At 34.5% G+C, this 23,772-nt stretch overlaps 1 pseudogene across 1 annotated transcript in view; it reads left to right on the plus strand.

Annotated features, from left to right (window-relative positions):
* Positions 1-23,772, plus strand: part of LOC308640351 (coiled-coil domain-containing protein 102B-like) — a 184,343-nt pseudogene that overhangs the window by 17,163 nt on the left and 143,408 nt on the right. The window contains exons 2-3 of the transcript XR_014024295.1: positions 13,642-14,242; positions 16,626-16,846. The product of XR_014024295.1 is annotated as a coiled-coil domain-containing protein 102B-like (transcript). The remainder of the gene's footprint in view (positions 1-13,641; positions 14,243-16,625; positions 16,847-23,772) is intronic.

A 23,772-nucleotide genomic window follows, 5' to 3' on the forward strand; every position in this document is an offset into this window, starting at 1 on the left:
GGTTTTAATTTGCATTTCCTTAGTAACAGATGGCATAAGGATATTCCATATGCTCATTGACTACAGGAATATTGTCTTTCACAAAATGCATTTTCACGTCTGTAGCATGTTGTTCAAAAATCTTGTTTTCTGGTCAATATGTGACTTCATCAGTTTCAAGTCATTCCGTGAATGGCTAATACCTTCTCCAGTGAGACTGTTTGTATTTTCATTCTGTTGATAATCTCTTCTTTTAAACAGAAAATCTTAGGTTAAACACAGTTTAGCAAATATACAAATATTTTACTTTGTGGTTAATATTTGGTATCCTGTTTAGAGAACCTGCTTACTGTAATGTCATGAGTGATTTTTCTTAGTTAACTTACAAAAGATTTATTGCTCTGTCTTATGCATTTGGGTGAGCATTTTATTTTTGTTTTCTTTTGTGGCACTGGGGATTGAATTCAGGAGAGCTCTAAGACAGAATGATATTTCCTATGACAAATTTTTTATGTCTTTATTGTTATTGTGAGATAGGGCTTGCTAAGTTGCTGAGACTAACCTCAAACTTGAAATCTTCCTGCCTCAGCCTCCAGTCTTCGGAATACAGGAGTGTCTCCACTATTCCTGGCTGAGCACTCTATTTGGAAGATTACTCTTACATATTGTGATGCAATGGTCAGTCCTATGCAAATGTATTGCTGAATTGGCACTTTTTTTGTTAAAAGAAAAACTATTTCCCCTATTGAATGGTCATAAATCAGGTTCAAAAGAAATGTGTCTGTATTTAGATTTTGTATTCTCTTCCATTAGTGTATTCATCTCTTTTATTTGCCAATATCATATTGTCTTAACTACTGTAGCATTATCTTATTTCCTTTTAGCTTTATTTTCTTCTAATTCTGATCTTTTTTTAAAGTTGTAGATGGACACAATACCTTTATTTTATTTATTTATGTAGTGCTGAGGCTAGAAACCAGTGCCTCTTGCGTGTGAGGCAAGCCGTCTACCACTGAGCCACACAACCCCAGCTCGTTAATTCTGCTCTTTTGTAAATATGTTTTGGCTTTATTTGATTCTCGGCATTGCCAAGTGGGATGTAGATTCCAGCAATCAACTGTGAATTCCTCACCTGGAGCCCTGGACACACTTCAAGGGCTGAGTGAAAGGAACCATTCAGTATGAAGTACAAAACTGTGCTTTGGGAACAGGAAGCAAAGACATCTGATGAAAGAAGTTGAAGGAGGCTACCGTTAGCAGACCTTCCCCTAAAGACTTGCCAGAGGAAATTCTTCAGGTGGAGGAAAGACAAAACGAGTGAAGATTTCCCGGAGCATCAGAAAACAGGGAAGAACAACTATGCAGTGGAAATATCATGTATATGAGAAAATACTTTTTCCTCATTGGTTTACAGATCTGATTATTTAAATAAGAATCAAGACCACTGTATACCCAAGAAAGTGATATTTAAAGAAGTGAAATGTCCTAAACAAAGTCGTTTTTCTACACTGTGCTGTATGTCATATTTACATATTTTAATTTCTAGACAACCACTATGAAATCTGAACAAAGTGATATACTCAAAACATCAGGCAAGTGGATTAAAAAAAAACAACAATTTGTTTGAATAACAAACGGCAGAAAAGATGACAATGACAACAATGAAGAAGAAGAAGAGGAGAGGAGAGGAGGAGGAGGAGGAGGAGGAAGGGGAGGAGAAATAGAATAAGAAACAGAAAACAAACAATAAAAAGGCAGACTCCAGTTCCAAGGTATCAATAATGCCTTAATATCCTTAACATACTCATTAAAAGTCATGGGTTGCCGTTTGACCCAGCTATCCCTCTCCTCGATCTATACCCAAAGGACTTAAAAATAGTATACTACAGGGACACAGCCACATCAATGTTTATAGCAGCACAATTCACAATAGCTAAACTGTGGAGCCAACCTAGATGCCCTTCAATAGATGAATGGATAAAGAAAATGTGGCATATATACACAATGGAATTTTACTCAGTAATAAAATAGAATTAAATCATGGCATTTGCAGGTAAATGGATGCAGTTAGAGAAGATGCTGCTAAATGAAGTTAGAGAATCCCCCAAAAAACCAAATGCTGAATGTTTTCTCTGATATAAGGAGGCTGATTCATAGTGGGGTAGGGAGGGGGAATATGGGAAGAATGGACAAACTCTAGATAGGGCAGATGGGTGAGAGTTCAGGAAGGGAGAGGGTGTGGGATTAGAAATGATGGTGGAATGTGATGGACATCATTATCCAAAGTACATGCATGAAGACACGAATTGGTGTGAACATACTTTGTATACAACCAGAGCTATGGGAAAAAAATTTGTGCTCTATATGTATAGTATGGATTGTAATGCATTCCACTGTCATGTATAAATTAAAAAATAAAAAAGTCAGGTGTTGGCAAGTGAATAAAACAAGATAAAATAAATAAAAACATGAGCAAGATATGTACTACTAATAAAAAGCTCAACAAGTAACTAACTTCCTTCAACTATCAATTAGCATTATCAATAACCCCTCATAAAATAATTAAAAACATACTGGGCAAAGATTTGCTTAAAAAAATACATAGAGAACAACATAGCTCCTAAACGCATGCAGATAAAATTAAAACTGTGATCCACGAAAATTTCTGTGTGTCACTGGGGATTCACACACCCTAGAACACGCGGGAGCTTCCCTGTAGGTGTGGAGCTGCACCAGGACACAGCGCCTCACACCCAGCACCCTGCACAATGCCTACCGCAGAGTGGCCTCCCAGTGGAATATTCTAGTCTGAGAGGGAATTCAGAGTTACAGTGGGTTCACATTTGACCTAGCCTTTTCCATTTCTGTGTTACACATTCCACCACACTGCCAGGACTTGCCGTCACGCAGACCTCTGAGACATCATTGCTTTGTCGTATCCAGAATGCCCAGTCTCACTGTCACCTATGATCCTTCTTACTAATTCTCATAGTACACCTGAAACCCAACATTTGTTCACTGTTTTGCTTACAAATATAGTTCAACTTTAAGTTCTATTAAAATCTTAAAGCTGTCTATTAATAGATTGTCACTTGAGTGGTTATTTGTACAATGAATGTATGTTTATTTATATTTTTATGTATTTAAAAATATGCCACATGTGTTAGACATCAGTATACAGAAGGAAGTTGCAGTCACAAAATCTACATAGGAGGACAATGAAACTTTCCATTTTATAAAATTATAATCATAACTGCTTTAAAAATTAAATAGCTAAAATACTCTCTGATGTTTCCTTCTGACCTTAACATCTTATTTAGATTATTATGTGATGCAAATTATAAGCCAATTTTTAAAAATGTCATTTTGAGGACAATAACAAAGTAGTATTATTGAGAGGGCAGTGAACTCAAGCATAAAATGCCCTAATTTATCCCCTTCCAGTTACCCACTTACTATGCAGTGCCTACCAGCCAAAAACATAATTACTTGGACAAGATTGCTATGGTTTAAGTGAGAAAGCATAGGTTAAATCATTAAAGAGTTGCATTTTTAAATTATACATTCAGATCTATTACTTGGAGTTTTCTGATTTCTGTTTTTTTTCCTCCAGAATATTAAAAAACCTCACAAACTAACTGTATCTCAACTATCTAATATTTAGTTTCATGACTATTTATGGCAAAAGAACATAGTAGAGATGACATTTTAATTGTATGTACAAATATTTCAATAATGGGAGGGAAGCTTATTGTACTCAAAGTCAGAGTGAATTCTCAACTGTCTTTGGGTGATCCATTCCCTGAGTAACTTTTCAGATTATGGTGTTGCAGATACCTCAAAGTTTTGTGTTCTTTACCCTTAAGATTTAATCTGACTAGTAATTTGAAGGGAATTCCATCCATATGCTTATAATTTAAAAAGCTTTTCACTCATTCCTATGTTTGAGGTCCAGAACTCAATTGAGCCACTACTTTCAGGGGTCTTTTGGCAAGATGGTACTAAGTGACAAACGAAAAGCTTCAGTTTGGAATTCAACGTTCACAGTATTATATACATTGTGAACTATATTAAGAAGCCTTCTCATTCTGAATCTGAATGTCATAAATTAATTGTTAGTTTGAAGGTTATTCAATGGCGTTAAAAGATAACAAGGATTACTCTAATGTTAGAAGTCAGTACATTTTCCTGTTAAATTGTATGAATATTTTTATAGAAAAATGTTAGTATTATCAGTAATCTATTAATTTTCCTTACTATTTATTATTTAGTGAGTTAATATTTAATGAACTATTTCAACAGCATATTTGCATCTACTTGACCAGATTTTTCAAAGAAGTTATATTTGTCTGCTCTTTAAAAACAGGGTCTAAAGTGGTTGTGGTGACACATGCTGTAATCCCACTGGACAGGAGGCTGGGAAAGAGGATTATGAAATTTAGACTGGATTCGACACTTTAGTGAGAACCTGTCTCAAAATTAAAAATAAAAAGGGCTGGGGAGGTAGCTTTGAGGTAGAGTGCCTTGGGTTCAATCCCCAGCAAGGCAAAAGCAAAACAAAAACTTATTGTGGATGGGGGAGTGGCTCTGTGGTCTAGTGCTTTCCTCCCATGTGGGAGGCCTGGTGCTCATTCCCAATACTGCAAAGGAAAAATACATGGGTTTTGTTTGTTTCTATTACAGCATAATCCATGATTACTAAGCATGAATGATTTGAAGGTAAAAAATAACTGTAAGTTATCTTAATGATTATCATTTAATTTATTCTCTATAATGAAATGAAAATTCATTGACAACTTGATTACCTATGCAGTTACTACACATATTTTTTTTAAATAAGAGTCTTAACAACTATGGTATGACCCTGTGAAATAATAAAATATAGGAATGCATAACCAAAATATATTGGAAAATAACTGACTCAATTTAAGTCTTGCTTCTGTATAATTGTAGTGCACACAGACTAAACATAAAAGTAATTTGACATAGAAGAATTATTTTCTCCAAGCACTGAAGACATTCATAAATATGCACAAACATGTAGTTTAATCTACTTAAAATATTAAAATCATATACAATCCAGTTATACATATATATGTATATGTATACACATACACATTTATATATACAAATGTATTTAAATACATGCGTGCACATGTTATATATTGTTTGATGAGGTTTGGGAAGGAACTTTCATGGTATGGTAACTTTAATTCTTCTGTTTTCTGTTTTGAAAAGTGGTTTAATGTTATGCTCATGGAGGAAAACTGAGCTTCAAGAGTACCTTATTCTGAAGCCAAGAATGTCAGATTAGTACATGGAGTGTGTGTGTCACTACTTTCTTCTTTATCCAATCCATCTGGTCTTTACACAAGAAATATTAAAAAAAAGTGGCCCTGGCTGCTAACCTCTGTAGCCTTACTGGATGATACGATGGGTTAAAGCTAAACTCTTTCTCTTGGTCTTTACCCAAAGTTAAGCATTCATGAGACCTCACACTGTGTGTGGTATTGGGTCAGGCTACTGATACTCAGTTTGAATATTTAGTGAAGAAACAACTTGGTACAGTGGCAAGAGCTCTTTACTTTCAAAGATGTGAAGTTATCTATGTTGCTGCCAGTTATTATGTTTCAGATATTGGTCAACACACCTAACCTTGCCTAATATAAAATAATATCTTTTGCATCATGCAAAACAAACTTTTAAACTCATTGAGAAAAACATACAAAACTGATTTCAAGAGTTAATACATCTCTGAGAAGATGAGGAGGGAGCTATGTGCCAAAGGAGGTGGACGACCTTGAGAAGTTGCAAGGGCAGAGGGACTGCCTGCCTGCTTAGGGCCCTGAGGAATGCCAGCCCTGACCCTCTTCACTTTATCTCAGTGAGATTTATTTTGGCTTCTGAACTTCAGAACTGTATGATAATAAATATCTTCTGCTTCCCACCCGCCTCACCCTGTCCCCGGGATTGAACTCAGGGACACTCTAACACTGAGCTACATCCCCAGCCCTATTTTGTATTTTACTTAGAGACAGGCTCTCACTGAGTTGCTTAGCAACCTTGCTGTTGCTGAGGCTGGCTTTGAACGCATGATCCTCCTGCCTCAGCCTCCCTGAGCTGCTGGGATTACAGGCATGTGCCACCACACCCTGTAATATCCATTGTTTTAATATGCTAAATGTATGGTTTAGCAATTTATTTATTGCTGCAACAGAAATATGAGACAAGTACCTCACTTTATAAGATAAGCTAATTATTTGAAGGGTTGTCATTTGCTTCTTAGCTAAACTTAAATTGTTCTATAATAGTGCTGTTTAATATACAGAATAAATAAGTTACAAATTAACTTTTATTATTTTAAAAATATTGTTTTACTCAACCATCCAGGCAGGAATGACAATCTTATATGACTTCTTAGGGGTACTTTAGAAATGTTGCCTTTCTGTCTACCCTACTCTTGAAGCCCAATGTTAGTTCCATAAATCTGATCTTTCTCTTGTCTAAAATTAATCTATATTGACCCATCTTTCTTAGATGGTCCATATAGCATTTGAAGTGATTTTGTGGAACTGGGCTTTTAAAAACACTTTTAATTTGATATAATTTCTATTTTAAAAGGGTAAATTTTCTTCTCTGGTATCAGTATAATATTACTGTTTACATTTAAAATTAAATTTCAGATTATACATAAGAAAAATTAGCAAAAACGCACAAATATATTTGTTTTAGTAAGAAGCAGAGTAAACAACAAAGTATTTGGAAATATGCATAGGTGTAGCACATAAAAGTCTAAATATATTCTACAATTTCTGCTCTGAATCCATGTTTTTCTTTTAGCTCTTTGATGTGGAATTCCTTTACCCAGTTTGGATTATTAGTACAAAGAATGTACTGTTGGGAAAATGAAACAGACATTAAGAATAAATTTTACTTATTGAAAAATTTGTAACTGCTTTCCAAAGATAAATATGACAGTCGTTTGGCAAGCATGCACCAAAACTCATGATTAAGCCTGAGAAAATTTCCGGACATCTAACAGAGTAGTTGGCGGTGTGCACACTCCATCAAATGGGTGTGAGAAAATGTTATTGAATCATACTGACACAGAGAGCCGTCTCGTGTTCAGTATCAAGCATAGCCAGATCCGTGAAGAACCTCTGACTTAACCTTATATATTCTTTAAGATGAAATGTGAATGGGGTAAATGGCTTGGGAATTTCACTTAAGAAATGCATAGGAAAGGGGCTGGGGTTGTAGCTCAGTGGTAGAGCACTTGCCTAGCAGTGTGAGGCCCTGGGTTCGATCCTCAGCACCACATAAAGATAAATAAATAAAATAAAGTTATTGTATTCATCTACAACTACAAAAAATATTTAAAAAGAAAAAAAATGTATAGGAAAGTCATTGTTTTTTCACTGGTATACTGAGAAATACACACAAATACTGGAAAGTGCTGATTAATTCAATGTTTTAAAAGTCTATAATTTAAAAAAAATGGCTTTTAAATTTAAAACAGACAAAAAGTTTTAAAAATAAAAGCCCAGTCTTGGAAAGCATAAGCACCATCTTAGCACCACCTCATTTGCAGTGGAATTATGCTAGGAATTATTTCATCCTGTGATCCACAATCATCATATACATTCATAATCATAATTTCAAGTTGTCTACTATGTGCTCTTATTTTAAGTTCTTTTTAACCGAAATTTATGAAAGCAGTTGTACCGTCCTCTCTAATCTGTGGAGGTCACAAAAGACAGGCTTTCAGTGTGATGCAAGTTCCAGAGAAGAAGTCACCTGTTCAACTTTGAAAAGTGGTAGAAGCTTTTGCCACTACTAGACCTGCACAGCTTTATTTTCCATAAAGTGTGCCTGTTATCTGTGAGCCACCTGGAAGTTATGCTAGAGGTATTCGTATTTATATATTGAAAAAAGGTTTGGTGGAGCTCTATACTTCTAGTACAACTAATATAAACTTCATTTTTTTTGGCTTAAGATATTAAGGAATATTTTGACTCTTTATTTTGGCACTATTAAGTTGGATTATATTGTATATTAAACTAGTTTGTGATTTTTTTTTACAAAACTTTGAGGAGAACATAAATGTTAAAAAATGCTGGAAAATTCAACCAGTGTCAGGTTTTCATACAAATAGGTACTAAGTAGTATAGATGTCATATATATAATATATATATTTTATTTATATGATAATATATAATATTTACAATATTATATATAATGTACATAATATAATATATACACTTATATTTTATATATATAAATGTACTTAAGCTGTTAAACTCAAATATTTATGCCTCAAAATTTTACAGTGGTGAGAAATTTCAGGAATACTTTAATACAGATTTTAAAAAAATTTGGCACTCCAAGTGCTAAATTAGAGTAGTAAATAATGTATTCACCAAGAAATTTTAAATTTGGCATAAATTTGTACTCTGCAGGAAAAGTACTATAAAGTGTTCAAGATGATCCAGAAAACAGGAATTCTATTTTCCTAAGATTCATTACAAATGATGCATTGACACCTTTAAAATGGCTTATGGACTTTGGAATCTCTCTTTATTTCTTAATTTGTATTCCAGATAGATCAGACTGGTTACTTTCTGTCTCCAACTTATAAGGTTATTATTTGCATGTAATTTGGCATTTCTTTTTTAAAAATATATATTTATTTTTCAGGTGTAGATGGACACAGCACAATGCCTTTATTTTTATATGGTGCTGAGGATCAAACCTGGGTCCTGCCAGTGCTAGGCGAGCGCGCTACTGCTGAGCCACAATCCCAGCCCAAATTTGGCATTTCTTAAAACATAGAAAACATAGGAATATCATCAAAAGGAAAAATTATTCTGAAATAGCGCTTTTTTTTTTTGGTACCAGGAATTGAACTCAGGGGCACTCAACCACTGAGCCACACTCCCAGTCCTAGTTTGTATTTTTTTTAGAGACAGGATCTTTCTGAGTTGTTCAGCTCCTCATTACATTCCTGAGGCTGGCTTTGAACTCGTGATACTTCTGCCTCAGTCTCCCCAGCGCTGGGATTATAGGCATGCACCATTGTGCCCGGCTGAAATAGCTTACTTTAAAAGAAATGGAGTTAATTTTTAATCAGTGAACATTATCAAAAGCATTATTCTTGTCACAATTTTTTAAAGATAATTTCTATTGTAAACCTTGGCCAGTGTTGATTTGAAGCAGTGATGCCCTAAGAACAGGGAGCCAGGAGAAAGAAGAGATAGAATAAAAAATGAATAGAAAAGTCATAAAAGGTGAGGCTCATTGTATGAATCCCATGTTAATTCTAATGATAAAGGTAATTTCTATGAACAATCCAAGTAATTTATAATTTAATTATGACTCTTGGAAACTATAAATAGGCATGTTTTACTGTATTTACGGTTATTTTATAATACCATGCTTTTGGAAAGGAAAATATATAAGCTTTAAATAATTATCAAATTTATTTTACATTCTTTAGTTGAATATGGAATTTTTTTCTGCCTTTATACAATTCCAAAATCTTTGATTTGCAACAATAAGCGTGGACTCTAATTTTCCATACAATTTGCCACAGTGTAAAGATAAATTTTAAGTACAACATTTAACCAGGAGCAAAGCCTGAGCCGCCTTGCAGTTGTGTCTGGGGCCATTCACTGTCATGGTTCCTCTCTGCTGTCAAACCTGCTGTCTTCACATTTTGCATTCAGTGTTCTCTTGCACAGCATCCCCAGAATACATTATTTTTATGTTTTCAATCCAAACAAAATATATATGCTTTCATACAATTCACATGTGTGTGTTTGGCAGGCCACACATTAGAATATAATATGCTGTTTTCTCATAGATCAGAAACGGATTCTTCCTTTTCTCCTTTAGTCAGAGTATAAGGCCACAATTGCAATCATTGCTTTAGGCTTGTGCTTTGAATCTGTATTACTCTGTTCTCTCATTTCGATGACTTTTGCTATTGTTGTGCATGCATGAGAGGTCCTCTCCTTCTTAAGAAAAACAAACATGGGAAAGGTTTCATTAGAATCCATTTTCTGTAGGTTAAGGGGAAGCAATAACTGTAAATAAAAAAATCCCTTTGGATACTATTTTGTTCTACCATGGTGATGTAACTTCTGCCAAAAAGGCTTTACTTTCTGTTCCACTTCATTCTTCAGAAAATACATAAAATGTCACTTGGGAGAGATTTAACCAAGTAAATAGAGACATTTTGGATCAAAATACACTATGTTTTGCTTTTAGACTTAGCTAAAATTCGTGATTAATTTATTTCTTGTTTTTGGTTATTAGCAATGTCCCAGGATGGCAGAAGCCACTATCACAGAGGACCTCCACTGTAGACATTCCTGTGAGACTTGGGCCTCTGGAACATCTGGGCTAGTAGGATTATGGGTCCCATCAGCAGTCAAGCAGAAGCTTCTACCTGGAGGGAGAGAAGCTGGGGAAGGGGTGCTAGGGAGGGAGGGAGGTGTGCCCCAGCATAGCAAACAGTTGGCCTATCCTGCAAGGAAGGCAGGTCCTGTAGGCTGCAGCAAGACACATAGAGATCAGAATGACAATTGGAGGAGCTGATAGCATTTCTTTTAAGCTGTGATGAGGCCATTGAAGGAACTCAAAGGATGATGTCAGCATCAGCAGACTCATGGTGATGTGGTCTGATAAGAGATACTTTAACATAAAAATATCCAAAATGGATATCATTGTGCTGCAGTGAAAATGGATAATGCTTTGAAGCTGTAGAGTTTTGACAAGGTGTGTGTGTGGTGGGGACTTCTGTTACATGAAATTCAGAACACTATTGTGAGTAATATTTTTCCTTATGTTCTCCTGTTTTTTAAAAGACACTATTTATCTTTCAAAACAGAGAAAATAAACTAAAAAAAATTAAATGTGACAGTAGTCCAGTACCAGTACTATTGACTCCTACTTGTAGTACCAAGAGAAACTATTGCCTTACCTTGGAGAGAGCTGCTGTGTGGGCCAATCTGCAGGTGAAGTTCTATTCAGCAGTCAAAAGAAAGCAGTCCTATTGAATACATGCTGTCTCTGTCCCATTGACAAACAAGGATATTGAGTCAAAGGCCGTTTGCGTCATCTGTCCGAGACCTTTTCTCCAAAATGCAGGAGAGTCAGGATGAGAACCAATATACTCAAGATCCCACCATCTTATACATTAAACTCCTCTTTGGTCAGAAATATAATCTTTAGTAATATTGGATGGACATTGCATTTAATATTCCTATCACATCTTATTTATTTGATTATGTACAATATTAAAATATTTGCAGTAATCATGGTAGCCTGAGAATTGAGAATTTTTTTAAAATGCAGAAATAAGTACAAGAAACCAAAGTCAATAGCATTAAAATGTTTTCTCTTACATCAAAGACCTTGTGCCACAATTACTGGCAAATACTTATGCAGTCATCTTAAATAAATCACAGAGGCTGAACGTTGTATATATAGGGAAAACAATTACTTAAATGAATCCACAGAGATGTTGAATATCTCCACCTCAAGCAGGTCATCTTTGCTTGAGAAAACTCTTTGGAATAGGAAATACTATTTTAAGTTCAAGGACTGAAGGATTAAACCAAACTCATTTTTATTTAGTCAGATGTGAAAAAAATACAGAGTTAATTGGTGGGAAAGATCGGACTGTACCAGAATCCAATTATGGAGTCTTCAAAATACTAGTGAAATAAAAGTTAATGAGACATTTTAAGGACATTAGAATTTTATGATACTGATTTGTTTTGAAAAATGGCAAGGATAAACTTAAATTTAATATGATGAATTAAATTCTCTGTGTTCATTTTTGAATTTCAACAGAAAGATAATGTAATTAAATATGTGTGTGTATGTTTCCAATTATGAATTTCTTTTGTTCTTTTCTCTCTTTATATTGATCTTGATCTAATAATTATCAGAAAAGTGTGGTCAGTTTTATTATTATGTCCTCTGAATTATAGTAAATGTGTAGGGATGGATTACTCCAGTCAGCTCTAATTCAAACATGATGAACAGATGCCATCATGTAATTACAACCATGAATCTACATTATTTTAATAAGTACTATAATAGGGAGTGAATTGGTTTGGCATCACTATAAAGTGCTTATTAAAATGTGCTTTTCTTCCCTTACAAATAAAGTTAGTACACATTAATTTTAATATTATAGTAATTAACTTGAGTATTATAAAGTTACTTAATTGTATAGTCTTTAGAAAATATTATGTAGTCTTTTTAATGGACATAGGCTTATTTTATAAGTAAATGGCTATAATAAATCAGTTATTAAGTTATTCAGTTCTTAAATAGATGGGTCATAAAAAGATGGATTATGATCTGTAACTATATAAAAACAAATGAAAGAAGAGTGAGAGGAATTACTATCATGCACATAAAATATCATCTATAATTATTTACACCAGAAATTTATATCTGAGAATAAAAACAATAAAAACTGGTAACCATAAAACTGTATTAATTTGAAAATTCAAGTATTAGCAATTATTTTTTTAAAAATGTTACTTATTATATTTCCAATATAGCTATATTAGACAAAGTAATAGGTACACATGTTTTTAAAATGATATGCTCTTACAAATTACTTTGTAATTTGGTATATATATGGAAAATTTATTTTTATTCCTTTACAAAGCTTTGAAATGATTTTTTAGTGTTATCAATTCAGGGATACATCTTCATTTGTGGGAGATAGTCACAACTAGTAATACACCTTGAGCATATCCCAAAAATCTAGCACTAAATTGACAAATATATACCACAAAGCAATTGAAAAAGTAAACACAGTTTTATAGTGTAAATTATATATTTTAAATTTGTATGTATATTCGTGTCGTCCATTAGATTGCAGAAGTTTCAACAACAAGGGCCACATCTTATTTATAATATTTTATTCTTAGAGCTTATCACAATGTTTACCATGGTAGGAAATTAATTTTTGTATTAGGTAGATATGCTTCTGACTGTAATCAACAGGAAACTCCAGGATCATAGCTTAAATCAATATAGGTAATCCTTCTCATCTGACAAAGAAACTGGAGGTATGCATTCTAGGCTTAAAGCAGCATCTCAGTCATGAAATGTCTCTCTTCACCTGTCTTGTTCTCAACTTACATGTTATGAGAGGGACTTCACCTGGCTTTTCCAAACCATATCCTAGTTCAGGTAGGAGGAAAGCAGAGCAGTGAGAGCTTTTCATATTGATGCTCTCTTCTGAGCAGAGGTTACCTGCCTGTCTTCCCCAGGTGGAGATCATTAGGGAAGAAGGAGACTAATCATGGTTTGTCCTCTGGGGTTGCCATAAGGATTTCTGCACACAGAGTAGAATAGAGAATTCATTCAACTTCAACAAATTGGGTTTAGTTAGCAGGAGCCAAGGAGACAATTGTGTAGTTTAGTAGACAACAAATATTCCAGTTTTTTTAATTTTGTGATGGACAATGTTGCAATTACAAATGCATGAATTCTTCTATAATTTTGGTTATACTGGGAGAGAAAGTATGCAATACTGAAAAGATGCTTTGTTTTTCAATTGGTTTTCTCAGTATAGGGCTTGATCTAACAATGACAATGGAAATTCAAATGTGTGCTTATGTCCTTTCCTAGGCTTTGAAAAACAAATATGAACCTAGATTCCATTCATCGATTAATTGAGGAAACTCAAATCTTCCAGATGCAACAGTCGTCGATCAAGCCAGGCTGTGACAAGGAAGCTCCTAGCCCCTGCCCTAGGGACACCTGCGGTTCCTGCTTGCCACTTTGTGGGCTATCCTCTCCTGCAGCCTGTGACTTCAGTGCTCATCCCTTCAACGCCAACAAATGGGATATTTGTGAGGAACTCCGCCGGCGGGAACTTGAGGAAGTCAAGGCCAGGGCGGCTCAGATGGAAAAGACCATGCGCTGGTGGTCGGACTGCACTGCCAACTGGAGAGAAAAATGGAGTAAAGTTCGAGCCGAGAGGAACAGTGCCAGGGAGGAAGGAAGACAACTTAGAATAAAACTAGAGATGGCCACGAAGGAGCTGAGCACACTGAAAAAGAAGCAAAGTCTGTCACTTCAAAAGGACACAGTAACCCAGGACCTGGAGCTTCGTAGTTTTGAAGGGTCCCACCACCGGAAAGACCAGCTTCAAACTAGTTCACCAATGTGGGGCTCCATCGGTTTGGAGAAAAAACAACTTGTTGAGGGGGAGAACACAAAAAGTAAGGTAAGAAAAAATCTGCTCAGGAATCCAGACATCTCTGCACTTTGAACCTTGTTCAGACCCCTGGGGCAAAGGAGAGGAACAGACCCACCAGCGCCTTTCCCTGGGCCAGCAGGGCCACAATCTGGGTGGGCCAGGTGACACTGATTCACTCTTCCACAGATCTAGGGGAGGGAAGTCCAAGACTAAGGTGTCTGCCGGATTCCCTTCTCCTGAGGCCTCTCTCCTTGGCTTGTAGGGTCTTCTCCCTGTGTCTTCACCTCATCTCTTCTCTGTGTCCAGATTTCCTCTTCCTACAGGGACAGCATCACTGATTCCTCTCCAATGCCCCCTTTTAACTTGATCACTGCTTGAAAGACCATATCTCCAAAGCAATCCTGCTCTGAGCTATCAGGGATGGGTATGGAGTTTTCAGGAACAGGATTAATCATATTGTGAATTTACTAACATAGCAAAAAAATGGTGCAGCATTTAAAAAATGTGAACAGAAAATATTTGGAGAGATTTCTCTCCATTCACCCTAAGTGTGTCAATAATCATACAATATTAGAGGAGATTGTTGCTTAAGGCTTTAGACTAGCCTTGCTACTTGGAAAAAGATAACTTTGGGCAAATATAAAGAATACATCCCATGATTCATACTTGGAATTTCTAGAGTTGTTTGCATCTTGAGATTTATGGGAATTCTGCATAAAATAAAGTTTCTAAAAATGTGTTTTAATAGTTCATACATTCATTTATCAATAATCTCCTCCCCCTTTTTATGACCTGGTAAGTGCTTAGGAACATACTTAGGGAAATTTTAGAAACTCATGAAAGCTTGGTCCATAAAATCATATTGTTACCCCATCTATGAAATTCCATCTCTAAAAACCTGTTGGTCAACATCTTGCAGCTTTAGAATTTATCTGAAATCTTAAGTTTTTTATACTGTTTGCAATTTATGTTAGATATAGTCTATATCCCATTGCAAATGAAGAATTTCAACAGACTGAAGTAACATGATTATTTCTACTGGTTTGGTCTTCTAATTGCTTTTGCTTACCTTGACAATGCAGGCTGCTAGTACCTTTATGTACATCTTCCTAGGAATGGGAATTGTTCTCCAAATTCAATTTTGTTAATATATAAATTTGGAAATAGAGATTGGCTACAGGAATGTAGTCAATATAATGTGCCATAAATCCACAAAATATTTCTTTATTAATAGAAGTCACTAGACTGTATTTGAGAAAATGGAAGATTTTCTGTACACATATTATGCTGGGAAATTCTTAAATTCTTACACTTTCATTTGGAATATCTTTGTGTCATTAGTGTCAAGAACAAATAATACATAGATGTATTTATTCAGAGTTTTATTTTGGAAAAAATACATAAAATGCCTTGTGATTGCAAGAAAATAAATGTTTTCTATTGAAGAAATTTCACTTGGTTTCTTTACTTTGACAAGTTTCACTGCTAGCTCTGAACACACAAGAAGAAAACCTGTGAACATAGAATTTAGGTGAACACTTTACTTAACCAATGACTTTTTTTTCTTAGACCTTAAAAATGAAATACAGGACTCATTTTATTGTTTTTAAAGTATTGTAAATAATTGAAATATTAATTATGAAGACAATTAAGACATGGATAATACTAGGTAACTTGGTGTTCACATAGTATTTTAAAAAGAAAATACTACAATCAAGTATCATTGAAATTTTAATTGCACTTAGCTTTCTTCTATTTAATTCTCATAAGTCAGGTCAAATTTAAATTATAAATATCCACAACATGAGTTCAACGGAGTTTTGGAATTATTACACAGGATTTTTGGTTCAGTGTGCTGTCCTGGTAATCGATGCCCATGTTTATTAAAATGTCTTAATTTCTATGTGAGATCTGACTAGTGAACTAAAATTAAACAAGCATGCATATTAAAACATTCAGGACCTTCCTGAAAATTCATTCATTCTATCCCATCCTTAAAAAATTGTTTTAAAAAATCATTTTTGTTTTTACTTTGAAACTCTCAAGAGCCTTGTGACAAAATAAGTTTTAAAAAAGAATTAATCGGTTTATTAAAAACTCTACATCTACTCAAATTTACCCAGGTTTATTTTTAGTTGTGATTAGGAAAAGAAGACAAACTGCAAGTTAAAGTGGACCCCTGGAGAAATTGTTTTATAATAATGTTAGAATACAGACAGAAATAAGTTTGAAGGAGAATGTGATTTTGTTGGGTCACACAATATGACCCTTAGGGAATGATAATGAAATGCAAATATAGATTTGATGTTTATCACAACATTTATTTTCCTTTGAGAATGTTTTGCTTATGAGTTTTTTCCTGAGTCTAAAATATTCAACACAATAATTGGATATGTTTTCCTTTTCTCAGGAAGAAGGTGTGATTCTTGATTCATTAAGATTAAATGAGGAGATGAAACCAAATCCAGATAGCACCGATTTGTTCAGGAAGGGTGGTTTTGGAAGCTGTGCCCTGAAGCCTGGGCTGAGACTGCCAGCAGGGAACCTGTCCCCCGAGAATGCAGTGACTAAAGTCTCAGCCTGGCAGCTGCCTTTGGATGACTTCCAAGAAATCCTGTGGAAGGAGAGAGAGTAAGTGCTCATCTTTGTCTCCCTGAACAGAATTCCTTCAGTCTGATAAGCTGGTCATTTGATGATGCATTTGACCTACATGTAGACACAAGTTGTAAGATCTATGCCCAGCATGTGTGAGGCCCTGGATTCAATCCCCAGGGATTGGAAAAAGAAAAAAGTGTACGATTTGAAAAGATGAGCTACACACACACACACACACACACACACACACACACACACTCTCACACACACACTTTTAATTTTGAAAAGTAACTCATAACTTGTTAATCCTTACCATTCTTTTAAGATGACTTTTACCATTAACATGTTATCATCTCTCATTAGGCTAATGGTAATTGTATTTGGATTTTTAATGTAGACTTTCAAAATACTGTGTATTCTCTATGTTTTATAGCTTTATTAGACTTTAGTGAGTCAACAAAGATGAATAAATGTTAATATTATTAATGGACAAATCAGTTTTGTGACTCATTAATCACAGAAAGGAACCCTTACATGCTGTCCAAGGTGAAATAGAGGAAGCACGCTGGACTTGAGACTAGGTGACCTGGACCTCCTTCTCCCTGGTTCTGACATGTTCTAGACAGAGATATTGGGCTACTGTTTCCCTTAAGGACACAAGGTGGCGCTACTATGCTGCTACTATCCTTTAGTAACATATGTTCCTAATCCTGTTTGTTTGTTTTGTTGATATTGGGGATTGATGGAATTTTTGATGCATTTTAAATATTGCTCAACCATTGAGCAATATTCCCAGCCCAGTCTTGTATTTTATTAGAGACAGGGTCTCAATGAGTTGGTCAGGCCCTATGGTTGCTGAGGTGGGCTTTGAACTGATGATCCTCCGGCTTCAGCCTCCTGAACCGCAGGGATTACATGCGTTCGGCAAAATCCTGGTTCTTAAAGCAACGCCTCCACATACTCCATCGATGCCTCATAAGCATGGCTGGACAGCCCATCTCATCTTTTGGCTGGGATGGCTCAAATTTTCAGGTAGCTGGAAGGCTGGGAGTGGGATGTCTGAAGTTTGGATCACTCACAGTTCTGGAGGTTGGCCTTGGTTCTCATCAGGGGTCTCTGTTGTAGCACTCACCATAGGACTACATGGTTTCCTCCCAGCCCAGTGGTTAAATTGCATGAGAGCATCTTAAGATCACCCAGAAGATAGGTCGAATTTTAATGACGTGAAGTCAGGGAGTGTTTCTTCTGACAGTTTTGGTGGAGGCAGTCTCACTGGCCCACTCAGGCTCCAGGGTGAGGGCCCCTGGCAATGGGAGGAGTGTAGATTATTTCATGATCAGGGCAGGTAGGAGGCAGTCACGTGGGAGACACCTTTGTCCTGTCTTCCTCTTCATGGCACCCTTGTGAGGATTACACACAAATGGTGTCTGGGAAAGAGGCCAAAATGTGAAATACTCGATATGTGATATGTTGTGTGTGTGTGTGTGTGTGTGTGTGTGTGTTTCCTTCATGATTAGCTTAAAAGCATTACCATAATGTGGATGGAATTTTTGATGCATTTTAAAATATACCTACCAAATCTGAAAGTAATTATTTCTCCATCTCCTTAGTTAAAAGACTCTAAATGGGTAGAGCTAGAAAAAGAATAGGGATGTACACACACCCATAGATGATAAGTATATATTATATACTTCTATATATGTCACATATTTAAATAATTATATAATATCGATTTTTATAGATGATATAAGTATATAATATAAATATGATATATTTGATATCTGGTTTATATTGACTCAAATAGTAATAAGCATGTGCACAAGCTTTGCAAATGCCCTGCAGCTGTTTATCTGCCATTCCTTCTCCATCAGCCTGAAGTGTCTCACTATTCACTCTCCATTTTTCGAGCAATACTAATTCCTTTTTGCAGATTATTTATCTGTGCTTCAAAACATTTATAGATTGTGTTAAATGTTCATCTGTGTACTAATGTATACTATATTATTCTACCATCAAGTATAAATTCCTAATAGAGGAAAAAAAAAACATTAGTAGAAAAAAGAACGAAACTGAGTAGGATTTACACTTGTACACATGTTGAAAATATCATCTGACACTTGAAGTCTCAGTGAAATTGGAGCTTCTTAGTTTTTATTTCTTGAAGGATTTAGCTCTCTGTAGTCACATACTTCTCTCAAATCTGCCACAGTGTAATAGGAGCAGTGTTCTGCATTTCTCCAGATAGAACCCTTTGCTAGTCTAGGATGCCGGTTTTAATGGTATTCATATGCTACCTTTATGCGTTCAGTCCTACACATACACAAAACATATTTCTGACTTCCTTGTACTGAATTGTCAATCCTCAGAGGAAGTAAACTCTCGGTTCTCAGCTACTTCAGCATGTAAACCTAGATATGCCAAAGAATGAAGCAGGGTGGGGGTCTGACTCAGCTCTGGCTCTGTCTTCCCACTGCCTCTTAGAAACAATTCCACGGGGGTCATGAGTCCTGGTGTGTGTGTCTGTCAATCAGCATTTGCATGGAACCCACAGGAGGCAACTGCAGTCTTTATACCACAAGAGAATGTTCCCAAGGATATAGTATTGCTAGCATTCTGTCTAATCTTATAACCCTTTCCTGGAATATCAATGAGTGGGTGGTTTTAGTAAAGAAGCTATGAATATAATTTTTCTGTGTTTCCATCTAGTCTCTTGACTAGAACACAGGAACCAGCTGCAGAAATACAGGGAATCATTTCCACCCATGTATATCCCTCTCTAGAACCTCTCATCAAGTCCACTAAAATTATTATATTGTTCATATTCAGAACACTGCTTAGTTTTATGAACAATTTCCCAATATATGGAAACTCCATGTGTGTGTATATATATATATATATATATATATATATATATATATACTTAAAGATATCTCAGGTACAAAATTTGGAATGAGGGCAGGAATTCTGATGTTCTTACAGACCTAGGTGGACCCACACATTAAGAGAGCAGAGTTTTGGCACTACCAAATCCTCTGTAAAGGAGGCCATGAGGTAAGCTACTTTGATGAAATGTCTAAGCATTTGAATCAGTCTTCCACTTCAACTAGACAGAGCACTCTGTCCCTTATAAATGCTTGCTTTGTGTCATTTAAGCTGAGCTTCAGTTCATCCTATTTTAGTTCCTTAATCTGTTTTTCTATATAAAAGTAGCATGCTTATATTTTGCTTTGCTTCATTAAGTGTTGAAAATTTTTGGTAATAAAATGAGATTTAAAGTACCATGGAGAAAGTGTAGTGAGTTAAAAAGCTTTAAAGATTTATACACACACACACACACACACACACACACACACACACACACATATATGTATATATATAAATATATATAGTATATAATTAGAAAGATAAATATGACATTTCTATTTCCTACATATATGTACATCTATTACTCAACAAAATGCAAAAAGTAATATATATTGAATATATTCGCTGCCAGATACAAAACTAATATCAGGAGAGTGTTCAGGCAGCAGTCAGAAAAAGCTGTAGGCAGTGGGGTCTTCTTGGACCATTTCTGTGGCATGACAGTGCACTTGTCCCTGATTGCTTTACCTCCAAGCCTCGTTGTCTGAGTTAATGTGCTTAATTACATTTCCTATCTAATTAAATAAATTATACATGGCTTTGTTGGCAACTTAAGAACACCCATTGATAAAAATGTAATTATAAATAGCTGGTAATGTGATCACAAAATAACATCTATGTTGCTTGTGAAAGTATATTGGTAGTAACTTTTACTGTTAGCAGTTAAATACTAACTCTAAATTTTAGACTGTCATAAAAATAAATACATTTATGTTTTTCATGCTCAATTATTTTTATTTGGCAAAAATATTTTGAAACTAATGACTTATTAGGAAATATTGATTAGACATTTTTTTCAATGAAATTTTCCAGAGTGCAAAATTATTAGTATTTATTCCCAGATATTAATGTTTCAAGACTTCACTTCCAAGAAATGTTTTGAATAGTCTTCCTGTACAAATATCTAAATTTAATCTTCAACTACTGTGAGATCATGATAGATAATAATGTATTAAAGATCAGACAGAGGGGCTGGGGATGTGGCTCAAGCGGTAACGCGCTCGGCTGGCATGCGCGGGGCACTGGGTTCAATCCTCAGCACCACATAAAATAAAATAAAGATGTTGTGTCCACCAAAAACTAAAAAAAGTAAATATTAAAAAATTCTCTCTCTTAAAAAAATATGTAAAAAATCAGACATAAATATATGACATCTTTCCATAAAAGTAATTTTAGTTAGCATTTTACCTTTTAGAACCTATACATTTCATATATATCAATCTGATTTTTAAAAGTTCATAATATCAAATAAAAGATGATCTATTTTTGTTGAGTCTTATGTTTTTAATTTTGTTCTTTTAAATAATGTGTACATGAAATATGTAATACTTTTTAAGTAGATATGGGATTTTTTTTCTTTGCTTCTTATAGTTCAAGTAGCATCACCCTGGCATTCATTTCAATTGTACATTTAGCTGTAGAATTAATCATTTTTGAAAATATCTCTGAAATGGAATAAATTCATTAGGATAAAATATTAAGGACTTGTAGGGTGCCCTCTGCTGCATAAATGTGGATGTGCAATATCCTCAATGCTTGCACCAAACCACACATTTTTAAAAAATAGGGCCACGCTAAAAATATTCAAGCACCACATGTTCATTTAATGATTTTTTTTTTGTGAATTACTTGCCTTCTCCTGTACATGATCAAAGTGTAATGTTTTACTTATTACAAGTACTTGACTTTTTAAGAAAACTGATATATTGGATGTTTATTTAAGATGTATACTTACAAAGAAAAATAGTACTATACTCGATGTTTATTTAAGATGCATACTTACAGAAAAAATAGTACTATATTTGAAATGTTACTAATTTGCTTTATATAGAAAACATGTCATTATTAATTTTAATTTACTTTGGCCTGATTATATTCTGTTTAATTCATGGATTGGCTTTGGATATTTTGTCAGGTCTAGATATAACCTAGATGTAGTTATATCTTTATATTTTATGTTACTGAAAATATATGTGAAATAATATAATTATTTATATTATAAATCTTCCAGCTAGTGTTTGAACCATCCTTACCTAATCAGAGAGAGTCCAGAGAGAGAGAGAGAGAGAAAGAGACAGAAAGACAGAAAGAGAGAGAGATGATCTTCTTCAACTAGGTAAAAACTCTGAAAGAAAAACAACTCCAATAATTTTGATAAAACTTAATATTAAGCAACGTGGGTCAACATTCATTCTCAGCGATCATATAACATTTTTTAATGCACATTATTTTGCCCAAAAAGTTTAACTTAATTTGAATTATTAAATTATCATTTGATTTAAATGCAATGTCAAAAGGTAACACTTGATTACTGAATATATAGGATTTTGAATTTGTGATTTAAATATTTAGAATTTATGAATTTTTTCAAGTATAATTTTCTTAGCATTCTATTGTTCAAATAACAAAATTAGTTTTAGGCAAAATATCAAAACATACTCCATTACACAAATGTAGTTAACTAAAATTTTTGATTAATTTTTTAGTAATTTTACATTTTGTCTACCATTTAAGTTTTTCAAATATTGACAATATTCCAAATTTCTATTCATTCAAACCTAATAAATCAAAATTTTAACTTTTATGATGATTATCTTGAATGTCCCAACAAAGTTTCAAGCTTAGAACTACAATTTTTAAACTATTCAACTTAAATTCAAAGTGCTAGTCAATACCTGAAACTTTTAATATTCTAATATGCATTATCATCCCAAATTTAAAGTTTCCATGTGCCCAATAGGTATTGTATTTCCTAAAGTATTTCAATGATTTGTAGACATACTTTCTAACTCAACACAAAATAATATATTTGGTGATCTGAAAATTATTCCTGTACTTATTTTCTTCTCAACATCCCAAACACTATTTCTCTGCTTTTTTTTTCTTCTCAACATCCCAAACACAGTCACTAATTTGGACAGAAGTAAATCTTGGTATGAAGCTTGGGTGTTGGCTGGCTGGGTTTGCTCATCAGAAATTGGAGCTGAGGCTATTAATGGGAAGCATAGATATTCATAGGCACAGTTTTGAAACCTAGACTTTTACACTGAACTTTCTCATTTGGTAGTTTTGTTTAATGTATTTGCTGTGATAATAAAGATTGCAAATCAAAATTCTTATAAAAATTATGGTGGATTTTTTTCAACCTGAGTCCTTTGTAGTTAAACTAAGCTGTAAATAAGTCTTTTATATCCTTGTGTGGCTTGATTCATGCAAATGCAATTATATAACTCTTCAATAGGCTCCTTATCCATTTGATTGGATTAAACTAATATATTTATAGCTTGACACTATTTGAATTATTCTTATAGTATTGCTACTAGGAAAATTCATATTTCCTACAGATAGGTAAATGATGCTCAATTTTGATTCCACATGCATTTTCTACTTTATAAATACATTTCAAGATTTTCCTAATAGCACTTACCATTACTAAAATAAATCTGTGTGTGCTTATTAATTATAATTACAATAAGGCTGTAACTATCAAACACAAAAGTCTCAGTGTTATATAACACTCAGAATTTATTTAGCTAGAGCTGAGCATGTGCGGTTTTCACTAGTTTTTTGCTGTTTCACATCTAATATCCCCTGTCTGAGCTTAGAGTTGAGGAATGAGGAAATCAATTTCATCATGAAATGAGGAAAAAGAAGGAGGATGTTTGAACAGAAATCTAATATCTCAGACAGGCAAGGACAGGGCAGCTGTAAAGGTCAACCTATGCTAATGACAATCACACATACAGCAATCATTTTCAGTGACTCACTCTAGTGGACATTGTGGGCAAGGAAAAAAAAATCAAAGGCTTAGGTGTTAA

This window comes from Spermophilus citellus, assembly GCF_964194105.1.
Source record: "Spermophilus citellus genome assembly, contig: SCAFFOLD_113, whole genome shotgun sequence".
In the NCBI taxonomy this organism is placed as follows: Eukaryota; Metazoa; Chordata; class Mammalia; order Rodentia; family Sciuridae; genus Spermophilus; species Spermophilus citellus.